The sequence below is a fragment of the Podarcis cretensis genome, assembly GCF_951804945.1.
Source record: "Podarcis cretensis genome assembly, chromosome: 1".
NCBI lineage: Eukaryota > Metazoa > Chordata > Lepidosauria > Squamata > Lacertidae > Podarcis > Podarcis cretensis.
This window is the reverse complement of record NC_137170.1, coordinates 65631112-65647143: the sequence shown is the minus strand read 5'-3', so window position 1 is coordinate 65647143 and position 16032 is coordinate 65631112.

Here is a 16032-nt window from a genome sequence, read left to right as displayed (position 1 = left end):
AAAAAAGGAGGGCAATAGTGATTCCCAGACTCTCCCAGAATCTCCCAGAATGCCACACAGAAAAGAGCCAATGTTTTACTATACTGGTATAGAAAGAAAACATCCTTTCAGACTGTCCCAGAGCCAACAAGCATTCCCCAATCCCTGCTGGGATCCATTAGGGGGCAAACTCACAGGGTTATTTGGCACGCTTCCTCTCAGAGACATGCATGGCTTTCAGCAGAAAGTGGGAAAATCCACACCCTATCCAATCCGCTTGTGCTACAGTTACAATTTTTTTAAAGGCCTGAGTTTCTAGCTCTCATCGACTCAGTGATATTGGGAAAAGGGAACATTTGATTTGACAGTAGAAAGAGGCAAGTAAAAACTTAACGTTTTATACTATGATGAATTGCTGTAACAGTTTTAAAACTAACCATTTTATTGTGGCATCAGTGCAGGCAAGAGCCGTCTTCATCAAGTGCACCATTATAGGAAAGCATCAGTTTTATATTGGAATTATAGATGAGCAGACACTAAAGGAATTGCTGTATTCTCTGGGCAACTGTTCCCTCTATCCAATTCTGGGCAGACAGGAATCTCAAACTCAGAGCAATCATTTATTCCTCCCCCTCCTCAAATTTTGCTGTTATCTTTGACATTTTCTGCTTGATGCCCTCTTTTCTTTGTTAAGAATCTGTGAATCAGTGGGCAACATCTAGCTGCAAGATAAGACTGTGATCTCTCCATGCCACTTCAGATTCTTAATTTCCTGCCTGAATTACCTCTTTATCAAATTTTCACATTGGCCCTGCAGCTGTCATCCAAATTAAATACATGTGCTTTCTAATCATGTGATGACATTCTGGGAATAAGAAGAAGGATACTCGCATAACAACACCTGTCAGATGTGGAGGATGTGTTGAAAAGCCTTGCCTGAAGCCACAGAACAACACCCTTTAGGCAAATCTCAGAAATGCCCTCTTTGTCTAAAATCGCACGTCGCCCTATTAACAGTGGCATGCTCTGGGAAAAAGCGCTCTTCTTTCTGTTCAACATACTGGTCCTCTTAATGTTTTAAGAGACTTTCCAGATCAAGTGAAAATGACTACAAACTTACTCTCAACTAGCAAAGAGAGATGGGGCAAAGATTCCCGAAGGCTTTCACTGGTTGATTTGAGAACACTGAATGTTTTTAGGGGTGCATCTATGCTACAAATGGATTTCAGCATTATAGTAGTCTAATTGTTTAAGGGACGCAGGTGGCGCTGTGGGTTAAAGCCTCAGCGCCTAGGACTTGCCGATCGAAAGGTCGGTGGTTCGAATCCCTGCGGCGGGGTGCGCTCCCGCTGCTCGGTCCCAGCGCCTGCCAACCTAGCAGTTCGAAAGCACCTCCGGGTGCAAGTAGATAAATAGGGACCGCTTACCAGCGGGAAGGTAAACGGCGTTTCCGTGTGCGGCTCTGGCTCGCCAGATGCAGCTTTGTCACGCTGGCCACGTGACCCGGAAGTGTCTCCGGACAGCGCTGGCCCCTGGCCTCTTGAGTGAGATGGGCGCAAAACCCCAGAGTCTGTCAAGACTGGCCCGTACGGGCAGGGGTACCTTTACCTTTACCTTTAATTGTTTGTTTATTTATATAAACACTTGTCATTTGCTTTTTACCTCCCATCAGGACCTCCATGGGTCTTCACAATAGTAAAAACACAACATTCAAGAACATTGAAACCAGTACAAAAACAATGATATCGAACCCCAAAGCCAGCAAAAGTTAAAACATACAGTTAAAATCCATTAAACGCCTGGTGAAATAACATTTCTTCCTCTTGGGAGGGCAAGATCAGTTTTAAGTCTTATTCTTTATGAATTGTGGTGTTGAATAACTGCAGATCACCGTGAGCCAATAAATTGGAGCCAGAATGCTCAAAGGACAAGTGAAGCAATGATATAGGATGGTGAAGCTGCAGGGTTTGGGGGTTTCAAAGGAGACAGGTGGAAATAAATTCACAGATGGAATTGATAATACCTTGAGGACCAGCTCTGGACACTAATGATATGTGGAAATGCGGGAAAAAGTCATTATTGCCCAAATGGGAACTTGTATATCTCTCCCCATGGGAGATGTGCATCATATGTTTCTCTTTGCAGGGAAGATGCACACGTCCACACTTCAGGTGTTAATGAGATGTGCGAATAGGGGAAACGCAACGTGAAAGCTGGCAATTAAACAGAAGGGGTTGTACAGTGCCTAGCCCCTGCTGGCGCTAAATAAAAGTTAAACAGTAACAGCAGTAGCAGCAGCAGCAGCGTTCTTCCAGTTTTAATATATACTTGCAAGCTCATTTATCATGAGAGCTAGGGAGAACATCCACAATTCAGAAATGGTGTTTTATACAGGGTGAGGCTGTCATAAAGAACAAACAGTGACTTCAGATTATCAGCAACCTATGAGAAATCACCTTAATGCATGTAAAACCATTAGCTTGTCAAATTCAGTAGTGTCACAAAGTATCCTACAGTTTCCTATGTTTTGGGCAAATATAAGTTGTCCTTATATTTCTATCTGGGATTCCTTGCTTTGGATCATATACAGTGGTACCTTGGTCTACGAACAGCCCTGTTAATGAACTACATATTCGGTATACAAACTCTGCAAAACCGGAATTGGTGTTCTGGTTAGCGAACTTTACTTCAATCTATGAACGGAAGCCGAATGGTGGAAGGGCACTGCCAGCGGGAGGCCTTAGAAGGGAAAGCGCGCCTCAGTTTAAGAATGGCTTTGGTTTAAGAATGTACTTCCGGAACAGATTAAGCTAGTAAACTGAGGTACCACTGCACTTTGTTTCATAGGCTGGGTAAATGGCTGCATGTTCTGCCCTCCCACCATGCACATAGAGTAACGTGAGGCAGGTACTCCATGTGGAGGACCAACTTTCAGAGGATAATTGTGTGACTTCCCTGCAAAAGCACTGGAAGAAGAGACTGTGCAAATTTAGTTTATTGCCAGTGCATGCTTCTCTAAGGAGTACCCATTTCACATGTTAAATTATGCTGTAGTGGGGGGGGGACTCAGGCCTACTTTTCACCACATGACTGGGCTTGCCTTAATTAAGACTGTGACCAACTCTCAGTACAGGGGTTGCCAACCCCTTTGGTCCAGTGGGCACATTTAGAATTTGGAGAGGTGTTGTGGGTCCCTGTCACAAAATGGTTCCCATGAGGGCATGGCATATCACAAAATGAATATTTACTTAGACCTTTTGAGGGTGTCATAAGAGATACCAGAGGTCACACTGGAGCCTGCAGGTGCCACATTGGCAGTCCCTGACTTAATGTAAACAGCTGAGATAAGTACCACCCAACCAGCTTAAGGTATTCAGCCCTCTGAGCTTTTTTCATCATGCATCAAAAGAGCAATTATGTGAGAGAACATTTTTGCCATCCACAGTGAAACATGCATCTGATTCTTTTTTTTTTACTTGCCCACCGTTGCCATTACCTGTTTTTTGAATTCATAGAGATTATTTTAAGTCTAGAATGACCTACTTAGCTGAAAAGAGGTCTAATTGATTACAATATTTTAAAAATGTTTTTATCTGCCAAATATAGATTATTCCTCTTTCAGAGACAACAAACATACTGGAAATCATTATTGCACTTACTAAGACACTTGGTACAGTACTGTCTGGAGACACAGATATTGTTTCTGTTAAATAGAAAATGCAATCACCGGACATCACCAGGGCTTGCATATTCAAATGAAAAGCTATGCTTTAGTTCTTAAAGAGAATAATGACATAGCTAAAGGAGATCCTGAATTCCCAAGCTAAATTCTCACTGAGAAGTGAAAGTAGGCTTAGGAGAGGTTTATCTATTTATTACAAGCCACAGTTTAAGCCACAATTATGGTACCAAGTGTTCATCAGAAAAATGGCTTCTAAAAACTACATGTTAGAGGGCAAATATATCCCCCAATGTGATGTATTAAACAGGGTTTACATCCATAAATGTATTTGCCATATTTGCAATTTGCCCTTCCTCAAGGGTACATACACCGGGTAATCTCTCACTGTTATCCTAAGCTTAGCTGCACTTTATGACCATCATGTCAATGCCGTTAAAAAGGCATTGCCTTGGTGAGTTTTTATTTTCCTTGGTGTAAAATCCAAAAGTCACCAACATATCATGTATCACAGCAGCCTCATCCCTTTTCTCCACGTCCACCAGCATAAGATAATAGAGAGATGGAATAACGAGTCTGTTCCACCCTGTTTTGGTCCGTGGACATCTCAAATTATCTCCTACTCAGTTTCTGGTTAGATTTTTAAGGATAAATCCAGGAAAATTCTAAAAGATCCTCATATTAAAAAAATAACACCCCCCCCAAAGCCACACCCCCAACACAAATTATTCTGTAAACTATGGCATCACCACATCAGATAAAACAATATTTTTAATGGTGCAGGAAGCTACAGCAGTCCACTTCCTATCTAATTCTATGTACTGTTGGGGGACAGACATTTTGTTGTATGTGCAATGGCCCCTTGTGCATAGAATTAAACAGGAAGTGATGTGCCATAGCTTCCTGCACCATTAAAAAAACGTCTTCTTATGCTATTTGGTAGAGGTTAGAAGCAGGGAGAGGGGAACCAGAATAGCCTCAGTACACCTTAGCACAATAGTCAGACCAGTCCTCATAAAGGTTTGTAGATCTGTAAGCTAAACTGCAGATCTACAGCTCTTCCCAAATACTAGTTCTTTGAGACGAATGAGGGAGGGATGTTCACTGAAAAATCTGGCCTTTATGACAATTCTCTGCTTTTTCCCAGAAGTAACTAATGTCAGGATGAGGATGTATCATGTGTGGCGTTTTCTTACACATTACAATTGAAAAAGAGCTAACTCACTACAACAATGTTGTCATTGACATTCCTACAGCCTGCCTTTTTCTGGGATGGGACTAAAGGTGGCTTACAGAGAAAAACAAGAATTGCTAATAACATAGAAAAAACAATCATTTAAAAACAACGAAATATTCATACAATTGAAACCATATACCTATACAAAATCTTTGTAAAACTTACACATGATTACAATAAAAACAGCATTAAAAGCAATCTGTTCCCAAAAGCCTAGTCTTCACCTGCCAGTAGAAGGACAACAAGGAGGAAGCCAGTCTAGCTTCTCCAGGGAAGGAGTTCCAAAGTCTGGGAGCAGCCACTGAGCAGGCCATTTTCTGCGTCCCCACCAAGAGTGCCTATGAGAGTGGTAGGACCGAGAGAATGGCATCCCTGGAACATCTCAAAACCTGAGCAGGTTTGTATTAGGGAAGACGGTCTTTCAGATAGCTTGGACTGAAGCCTCGGAGGGCTTTATAGGCTGCAACCAGCACACAAAGCCTGACTCTTAGTTGAACAGAAGCCCCATTAAAAATCAACAGGACTGACTTCAAAGGCAATGTGTTCTGGACTGTGGTGTCTATGAGTTCCCTGCTGGGTTTGGCAGATGTTTTCTGATGCTGCTGACATTGCTTCAAGAGGCCTTGCTGCTGACAACGATTTTTGATAGTGTTTATGGCTGCAGTAATGTATTCTTCTTTCTGCTTCCCTTTCCCCACTTGGTAGCTGACTTTGCACTATACCATGGGAGTCTTTGGATTAGGCTACCTATTTTGAGTCATTAAAAGTAACAACACACCTTGCTGTGCCTTGGCTAAAACTGAAAGACTCTGGACTGAATTCATGTGCTTGCCGTCTCCCACAACGTGCAGTGGCAGGCCACAAACTTGCTGGCTTTCAACTTGGATAGTTTTCAAAATTGACTGGGCAAATTCATATAGAATAAGGTGTGAGAACAGGATGCTGGGTGGGGTGCCAACTTGAACAAAATGTGTGTGTGTGTATGTGGGGGAAGCCCAGGTAAGCCCCACCTCACATAATTAAACACAAGACACATGCATCATTTGAATGGCAATGTGCATCAACTTGGGAGCAGCCCCCTCAAATATTTTATTGGGGCCCCCCAAAGGCACCTCAGCCCCTAGGCGTTGGCTCCTATGAAGCTGAACTAGATGGGCCTTTGGCCTCATCCAGTAGGTCTGTTCTTGTAGTCATGCAGTCGTCATCAGAAATATACAATAAGCCTTGGGCATTCACACTAAAAACCTATGGAAAACATGATGAGGGCCAACTCAATAACTGCATTACGTTTATGAAGACCATTCAGACGCCACCCAAAGCTAAAAACCAGGACGAGTTATACTGGGCTGTAGTGCACTTGGTCTGATCGCAATATATTCCATATGTCTTCCTTAGTTGCCATCATGAGTTTCTTATTAAGAAGGTATCCTCAGCAATTCCTCAGTAGCCAATACAAGGCACTTTTCAGCTTCAGTACCTTTGGTGTGATTTCTCATGGCAGTCTTCCGATTCTAACATTTTGACTATAACAAAATCTGCAGCCAGCAGCATACGGAGGTTTGAACTCAATGCATTTGCAGAGATAACATTAGAATATCAGCATCGATTCCCATTGGCGTAAAGGGAAATCCTGCTTCAAAGACCCAACTGATGTCATCATCCATATTTTACCTCTTCCTATTGAAGGTAGATTTTGGGGTAGGGTTTTTTTGGCTATAGGCATTGATGTCAAATCACCAATGTGACGAGAACCTGCTCGCCATCCGTAAATAATCAGTCTCACGCCAAAATGGGTTGAAGAAGTCTGGCTGCAGCTCTCTCTAGAAGCTGCTGCTGCCCCAACCTTTATTGTGTGCCCACGAAAAGATACAAATTCAAGGAGAGAGCTTTGCCTCAGTCAGCAGATAAAAGACAATACAATACATTAGCCTCATGTTCTCACACCAGACCACGTATTTGATCATGCTATGCTACGTGAACCAATCATTGGATGGCATGAGCTCTCCACGCGTTGATCATGCTCCAAGCAATGCTTTCTGCTATGAAATCATCCTTGCAATAATGAACTTTTGCCCATGCTCTTATGGACAAATGACCATATTCCCACACCAATGCTCAACTCTGTGTCCAATTTTGGCCTTTGGGGAGCTGAAAGGAGCATAGACATTCTTGTCATACAGGAAGCATGTATATCCTTGACACAAGAGTAGCATTTCTGTGGTATGTCCGTAAATTGTTCCATTTGATCGCTCCTTGGAGGATATAATTGTCATTGACGTAAAAGCAGCTGGGGCCTCTGCCTGGAGCTGTAACATGATTCTCTGTCAAAGTTGTAGTGAACTACTGCCAATCAGGCATTAATCTCATAACCTTTTTGGTACATTGCAAAGAGGACCCTCAACCATCTTTTCTGTGCTATATTTTTTGAAAAAGCATCAAGAATGTAATAATGTATGACCATTAGAAAAAAAAAGTCTGCAATCCTAAACACACTGAATAATAATAATAATAATAATCATGATGATGATGATGATGATGCGGGAGGCAGTGGAAGACAGGAGTGCCTGGCATGCTCTGGTCCATGGGTTCACGAAGAGTCGGACCCGACTAAACGACTAAACAACAACAATTTGTATACCACCCAATACCTGCAGGTCTGAGGGCAGTTCACAGCTTAAAATCACAATATAAAATCACAAAATACATAATAAAAACAAAAACAAGAATGCATCCTTCAGAGTCACTCAATTTGTATCAGTACCAGAAGCTTTTCATGGGATCTTCTGCTGAAATTATCAAAAGAAGTGGTTGGTTTCCATTGTACAGCCTGTGAAAGGACAAGTTTCCTCATCCTACACACAGCAAATAGTTCCATCTCCTACATACATAAAGTATAAGATTCTTGCTCATTAAAAAAAACCAACCCTGTGTAAAGACAGAAAACTGGAAATGCAAGATTCATCCTGGTTTGAACTGAGAAGGGTTTTAAAAAAATATTATTATAAAAACCCAATCCACACCAAAGAAGAATTCCAGGAACAGACTAAATAAAAACTAAATTGGCCCCCCTTTTGAAACATTAATAAGTTGAAGTGGGAACATTAAATAGTTGCTGTTCAAGATCACCCACTCCTTGAGGCTAAAAAGTATTGTTTGTTTGCTTTTTAAAAAGAAAAATACGGGGAAAGGTCAGAAAAGGTTGACATTTACACTTATAAAATGACCTGGTTGTTGTTGGTGGTTTTTTTTTTTTGCCTTTTGCTAACTTAAAATTAAAACTAGTTTAAAATTTCATATTACTGGTATTTGATACCACAGGACTTGGCCAAAATATATTCTCATATGCTGGAAGTGCAGTAAGGAAGGGGCTGACTTCATATACATGTGGCAGGTATTGTCTCGCATAGATAGGGATGGCAAATCTGTTGATTTCAGTTTCTCTCTGTTTCGCCCAGTCTTAAGTTGGGTGAATCTGTCCATTTTGGTTTCATAGAATCATACAATTGTGGAGTTGGAAGGGACCCCAGGTTCATCTAGTCCAACCCCCTGTAATGCAGGAATTGTAAAAATAAATTGGTTGCCTCTAAATTATTTCTCATCATACCAGTTGTGAATGAATGGTTTTATAAGACTTGGCATTTAGCCATTGGCAAATTTATCAGATGGACTCTATATGTGTCCTTCATGAATTAATTGTTTAAAATGGACAGCAATACATATAAGGCAGGCATAAGCAAACTCCGGCCCTCCAGATGTTTGGGACTACAATTCCCACCATCCCTGACCATTGGTTCTGTTAGCTAGGGATGATGGGAATTGTAGTCCCAAACTTTGGGAGAGCCAGAGGTTGCCTATTTGTTGCCTATCTAGTTGCTGTCTTAAAATATTAGATTTACAATAATATTTGATGCAATTACATATATTTATTTGTGCTTCCACTGCATGTTTGTTTTGAGTGTATGACCGTATGGGATTTGTGTGTACACATTTTCTAATGCTCCTTTCCCCAATGATAAGAGAATTACACTGATAAGTATCTACACACCATGATATATCTACAATTGCCCCCCTCCCTAATAATTTTTCCAAAAATCCTCAAATAGTAGTCATTTCTCTATCAGCACATTCATACTGTGACCCTGTCTCCATTTAATAGAGTTAATTTATAGAGTTATTATACATGTATAGACTTGTATGGGGGAATATTCACATTTGCTTGGCTTATATTTCTTTTTAAAAAATAACACCATTTATCTGAATCTTTATGATGAAACTGAACATCTACTGAAAGATAATATTCTTAAATGAAAAGAAAGGCACATTTTACTTTTCCAAGCAAACCACCTTTGCCTGGTCTGGGGTCAGATTTTACAGCTGAATGAGAAAACAGTAGTATTGTTAAAGGCTGATATATATTTACAAGTTTGAATACGTGTATGCTCTTTGCTCTTATACCCATGTGTCATTGTTTTCTTGATTGTATTGAAAGCAATGAATTATTGCTCAGATTTAAAAATCTCTGCAGTGTTTGTGAAATGTTTTAAAATGCTATCTACAGTTTTCTGAGAACCAGTGTGGTATAGTGGTTAAGAGCGGTGGACTCATAATCTGGTGAACTGGGTTCGTGTCTCCACTCCTCCACATGCAGCTGCTGGGTGACCTTGGGCTAGTCACACTTCTCTGAAGTCTCTCAGCCCCACTCACCTCACAGAGTGTTTGTTGTGGGGGAGGAAGGGAAAGGAGATTGTTAGCCGCTTTGAGATTCATTAGGGTAGTGATAAAGCAGGATATCAAATCCAAACTCCTCTTCCTCCTCCTCCTCCTCCTCCTCCTCCTCCTCCTCCTCCTCCTCCTCCTCCTCCTATTCTTTCAGGGTTATCTGCATAGTTCAACTTTCACCAGCCTGGTGTCATCTAGATGTTTTTCATTTCATTTTTTCATTTTGTAATTATAGCCTACCTTCCCGGGAGCTCAATTAATCCCTCTTCCTCAGTTAATCCCTACAGCAACCCTGTGAGGTAGGTTAGGCTGAGAAATAGTGGGGGGCTTAGGATACCCAGTGAGCTTTATGGCTGAGTTGGGATTTAACCCTGATCTTTCAGGTCCTAGTCCAACACTCTAAGCCCTATACCACAATAGAATCATAGAATCATAGAGTTGGAAGAGACCACAAGGGCCATCGAGTCCAACCCCCTGCCAAGCAGGAAACACCATCAGAGCACTCCTGACATATGGTTGTCAAGCCTCTGCTTAAAGACCTCCAAAGAAGGAGACTCCACCACACTCCTTGGCAGCAAATTCCACTGTCGAACAGCTCTTACTGTCAGGAAGTTCTTCCTAATGTTTAGGTGGAATCTTCTTTCTTGTAGTTTGGAACCATTGCTCCGTGTCCGCTTCTCTGGAGCAGCAGAAAACAACCTTTCTCCCTCCTCTATGTAACATCCTTTTATATTTTATAGAAATGATGCAACAATTCATGCTGGCTGGAGCTAATGGGAATTACAGTAAACTATAAAACATCTGGAAATTGGTGAAGGGTTCCTAAATTACTGGCCCCAACAACATCTTAGGCCTATTTAATTGCTCATCTTCCAACATTGTGTATTCCATCAAATGTCAGCAGTGCCCTTCAGCTCTCTATACTGGACAAACAGGCCAAACCCTATGCCAAAGGATGTTGTTGCTGTTTAGTCGTTTAGTCGTGTCCGACTCTTCGTGACCCCATGGACCAGAGCAGAGCATGCCAGGCACTCCTGTCTTCCACAGCCTCCCGCAGTTTGGTCAAACTCATGTTAGTAGCTTTGAGAACACTGTCCAACCATCTCGTCCTCTGTCGTCCTCTCTTTCTCCTTGTGCCCTCCATCTTTCCCAACATCAGGGTCTTTTCCAGGGAGTCTTCTCTTCTCATGAGGTGGCCAAAGTATTGGAGTCTCAGCTTCACGATCTGTCCTTCCAGTGAGCACTCAGGACTGATTTCCTTAAGAATGGAGAGGTTTGATCTTCTTTCAGTCCATGGGACTCTCAAGAGCCTCCTCCAGCACCATAATTCAAAAGCATCTATCCTTTGGTGATCAGCCTTCTTTATGGTTCAGCTCTCACTTCCATACATCACTACTAGGAAAACCATAGCTTTAACTATATGGACCTTTGTTGGCAAGGTAATGTCTCTGCTTTTTAAGATGCTGTCTAGGTTTGTCATTGCTTTTCTCCCAAGAAGCAAGCGACTTTTAATTTCATGGCTGCTGTCACCATCTGCAGTGATCATGGAGCCCAAGAAAGTAAAATCTCTCACTGCCTCCATTTCTTCCCCTTCTATTTGCCTGGAGGTGATGGGACCAGTAGCCATGATCTTCGTTTTTTTGATGTTGAGCTTCAAACCATATTTTGCGCTCTCCTCTTTCACCCTCATTAAAAGGTTCTTTAATTCCTCCTCACTTTCTGCCATCAAGGTTGTGTCATCTGCATATCTGAGGTTGTTGATATTTCTTCCAGCAATCTTAAATACGGCTAGGGATTCATCCAGCCCAGCCTTTCGCATGATGAATTCTGCATATAAATTAAATAAGCAGGGAGACAATATACAGCCTTGTCATACTACTTTCCCAATTTTGCATATAAATTTTTATTAATTAACATCAAAACAAAACAAAATATATTAATTTCACATCGTTTTTCACAACTTATTTCCTTTTTGGACTTCCCTCAGCTGTTCCGTAAATCATCCATAGTTATAATTTTAATTACGCATTTCTCAGATTTATATTGACATTGTTTATCTCTTTTTTCCTATTCCCTTTAGACAATACTTCCTACTTTTTCACAGTGCTTCTTTAAATCCCTTAAGCGTCATCTGTCCCTCACTTATATATTCCAGATATTCCACAAATTTTCCCCAGTCCTCGATGAACTTTTGGTCTCTTAAGTATCTAATCTTCCCTGTCAATTTATCTAGCTCTGCGTAATCTAACAGTTTCATTCTCCATTCTTCCACAGTCGGTATTTCTTGTTGTTTCCATTTCTGGGCCAGTAACACTCTTGCTGCTGTTACTGCATATTGGAAAAATTTACAGTCTTTTCTTTTTATCTCATTTCCTACTATTCCTAACAGAAAGACTTCTGGTTTCTTTGTGAATGTATATTTTAGAATCTTCTTCAGTTCATTATATATCTTTCCCCAGAAGTCTTTCATTTTCTTACATTCCCACCACATGTGATAAAAAGTACCTTCTTTATCTTTACATTTCCAACACTTATTGCATGTCTTATACATTTTTGCTAATTTTGCCGGTGTCATATACCATCTATAGAACATTTTCATCACATTCTCTTTTAACGTCATACAAGCAGTGAATTTTAAACCCTCCTTCCATAATTTTTCCCAGTCCTCAAATTGTATATTATAACCCACATCTCTGGCCCAACGAATCATTACTGATTTAACTTCCTCATCCTTCAAATTCCATTCTAACAACAGTTTATACATTTTGGATAGATTTTTACCATCATTATCTATAATTTCACTTTGAAATTTAGAATCCTTGTCCGCAAAACCTCGTTCTTTACCGTCTTTCCTAAACATCTCATTTGTTTGGAAGTAATGCAGCCAATCATATACATGTTCTTTAACCTGTTCATAAGGTTTTATCTTCCATTTTTCTCCTTCTTTAAATAGCAATTGACCATATGTTATCCACTTACTTCTCATATTGGTTTTCTTTACACTCATAACTTCTAGAGGTGATAGCCAGCGTGGCGTTCTAGGTTCTAATAGGTTTTTGTACCTATCCCATACCTCAATTAAAGGACCTCGGAAGATGTGGTTCTCAAAACCTTTATGGACTCTCTTTTTCTCATGCCATAGGTACGCATGCCATCCAAATCTATTATCAAACCCCTCAAGGTCCAACAATTCATTATTTTCTAGTTTAATCCACTCTTTCAACCAGCAAAGGCATGATGCCTCGTAGTACAATTTCAAATCTGGCAGGGCAAAGCCTCCTCTTTCTTTTATATCTGTTAGCAACTTAAACTGAATTCTTGGCTTTTTGGCCTGTCAAATATATCTTGAAATCGCTCTTTGCCACTCTTTAAAAATTCTATTCCCCTTTATTATGGGGATAGTCTGAAATAAAAATAATATCTTTGGAAGCACATTCATTTAAATTGTGGAGATCCTTCCCCAAAATGACAGTTTCATTCTTCCCCACACCTCCAGGTCCTTTTTTATTTCCTTCCATACTGACTCATAGTTGTTCTTGTATAAATCTATATTTTTGGGAGTTATCCATATTCCTAAATATTTCACCTTTTTAACCACCTCTATCTGTGTTTCTTGTTGCATTACTTCTATTGCACCTTGGTCCATATTCTTCACAATCATTTTTGTTTTTTTCTTGTTTAATTTAAAACCTGCCACACTTCCAAACTGTTCCATTTCCTCCAACACTTCTTTTACCGTACTTATTGGCTCTTCAATCCTTTCCCAATTTTGAACCAATCAGTTGTTCCATATCCAGTTCTAACTGTAGCTTCTTGTCCCACATAGAGATTTCTCAACAGACAGATGAGGTGATCAGGCACTCCCATTTCTTTAAGAATTTGCCATAGTTTGCTGTGGTCGACACAGTCAAAGGCTTTTGCATAGTCAATGAAGCAGAAGTAGATGTCTTTCTGGAACTCTCTAGCTTTCTCCATAATCCAGTGCATGTTTGCAATTTGGTCTCTGGTTCCTGTGCCAAAGGATAAATGGACATAAATCTTACACCAGAAATCACAAGACAGAGAAACCAGTAGGAGAACACTTTAATCTCCCAGGACATTCCATACAAGATCTCAAAGCAGCTGTCTCATTACTAAAGATTTTCAGAAATAGACTTGAAAGAGAAGTTGCTGAATTACAACTTATTACCAAACTGAAAACTATGGAGAGACCTGGTCTGAATAGAGATATTGGATTCTTGTCTCATTACACATGCTAAAGCTATTTTGTGGTCATCTGCATACTATCCCTTGCTTTTTCCTGTAGGACTAATTGCAGTCATTAACAGTCATTAACAGTCGTCCACAGGTTTACCATACCCATTGAGCCTATCACCCATCTCCCATCTCCTACTACCTTTATATAGAGACCCATCTCTATATAAGGGTCTGGTGACTTCTGAAGAAGTGTGCATGCACATGAAAGCTTATACCCAGAACAGATTTAGTTGGTCTCTAAGGTGCTACTGGACAATTTTTCTTTTTATTTATTTTTATTTCGACTGTGTCATACCAACACGGCTACCCAACTGAATCTGGGTTCCTAAGTTGTTCATGCCAAGATGGAAAATATTCACATTTGTTTGTGTTTTTTTCCTTTTCATTCACTTTATTTTGAATTCCTTTCTGAGATAACCGAGTAACTATTGAAACATAATCTTTTTAAGATGAAAAAAAGACTACATGTATTGAACTTTTGCAACCATGCCACCTGTTTATATTAGAATAAACTATTGGAGATTGCATTTAAAGAAACAGACAGAAGGGCTACATGCAAAATGTGAACCGTCTGCCATATGATCAATTTAACTCTGTGCATTAGTTTTTCAAACTGAAAATCCTCTGATTACTGGGTTTAGTTTTTGTTCACCCTATGTTCCAGACACCAGTTTATACTGCTGATGAAGGAGAGTTGAAATCAGAAGTTTCACTAGTTTATGGTAGGTGAGGATCACATATACTGCACTGTGCCAGTATCTGTGTTGTGGCAGGGATATGGTGGTGGCAGGGATATGGCAGTTATGCTGCAGCAAAGGAATGTATTGTAATTAAGAGGATCCTTTTTATGGACAATTGAAGGTAGTGTTTTCCAAACTTGGGTCTCCTGCGGTTCTTGGACTACAACTCCCATCATCCCTAGCTAGCATGACCAGTGATCATGGATGATGGGAACTGTAGTCCAAAAACAGCTGGAGACCCATGTTTGGGAAACACTGATCTAAGGCACAGTTGCAAATCAGTTTGCTCTAAAACAATGCTGCAGACAAACAAACAAAACCAGTGGTGCCAGTTCAGTGATTTCCTATTAGCATGGCAGAGCTAATAAGTGCATGGATCTCCTCTGCCTGTTTGATCTATTCTTTGAATTGAAATGAATGAGCCTGTATATGCAAAACCTCCATGTGTGTATTAGAGGAACTTCATCAGGATGCTTTTCTACCTGTTCGTTTTTGGGGGTTTTCAAAGGGCATTGGGGAAAATCAGCCACACTATGCTTACAAGCAATGTCAATGTCGTTTAATAGTGGAAGCATAAACTAAAAGATCAACCAGTTTTATGGTGCTGAAGAATTCATGAACCTCCTTGGTGATGCTGGTGAACTGCTTTAGCATATGCGTTCATCTTGTAGTGCTGCCGGTTTCTTAATTTGGAACCCAGCACTTAAAGACATCTTGAACTTTGTCACAGCAGAGCCTACACTCTCTGACCTCTGACAAGATGTCCTGGATACAGATGGCCTTAATTTAGCTGCACACATAATGGTGAAGTATTCTGATCTTACTGAAATTTGTAAAGAGCAAGGGGCCAAGAGGTTATTCCCTTATGCTATTTCTGTTTCTTTACATTACAGTGCAAAGGAAGGTGAGAAAGAAGGCCAGCCTTTCACGCCAATGTGTTGGTAAATTGCTGGTTTCCCTCATTTACTGATATAGAGACTTGCTGTATATATTAGCATAATAAATAATACCTTATTTAGCTCTGATGCTGCCCCTTGGCTGAAGAACAAGGTAAAATACATTAAAGAAATAAATGAATAAATAAATATGCAGCCATGGGACGGGATCCAAATAACTTGTTCTGTAAGTGCAAGGTGCACAACAGAACTTTCCACTCTCCTTCCCTTAAATTTGCTTGCTACATCGAACCACACTTGCCATTTTAATGCTCATTCACCCAGTTTGGAGAGATGCCACTGGACCACCTGGTAACCTCTTTTTTGTTTTTACCACCCTGAACAGTTTGGTGTCATCAGCAAACATGGCCTCCCCACTGCTGACCATTTATGAACAAGTTAAAAAGTACAGGTCCCCACACCAATCTCTGGGGGAACTGTCTAGTTCAGCACCCTATTTTCCCCTAAGTGCTCAAGTGGATGAAT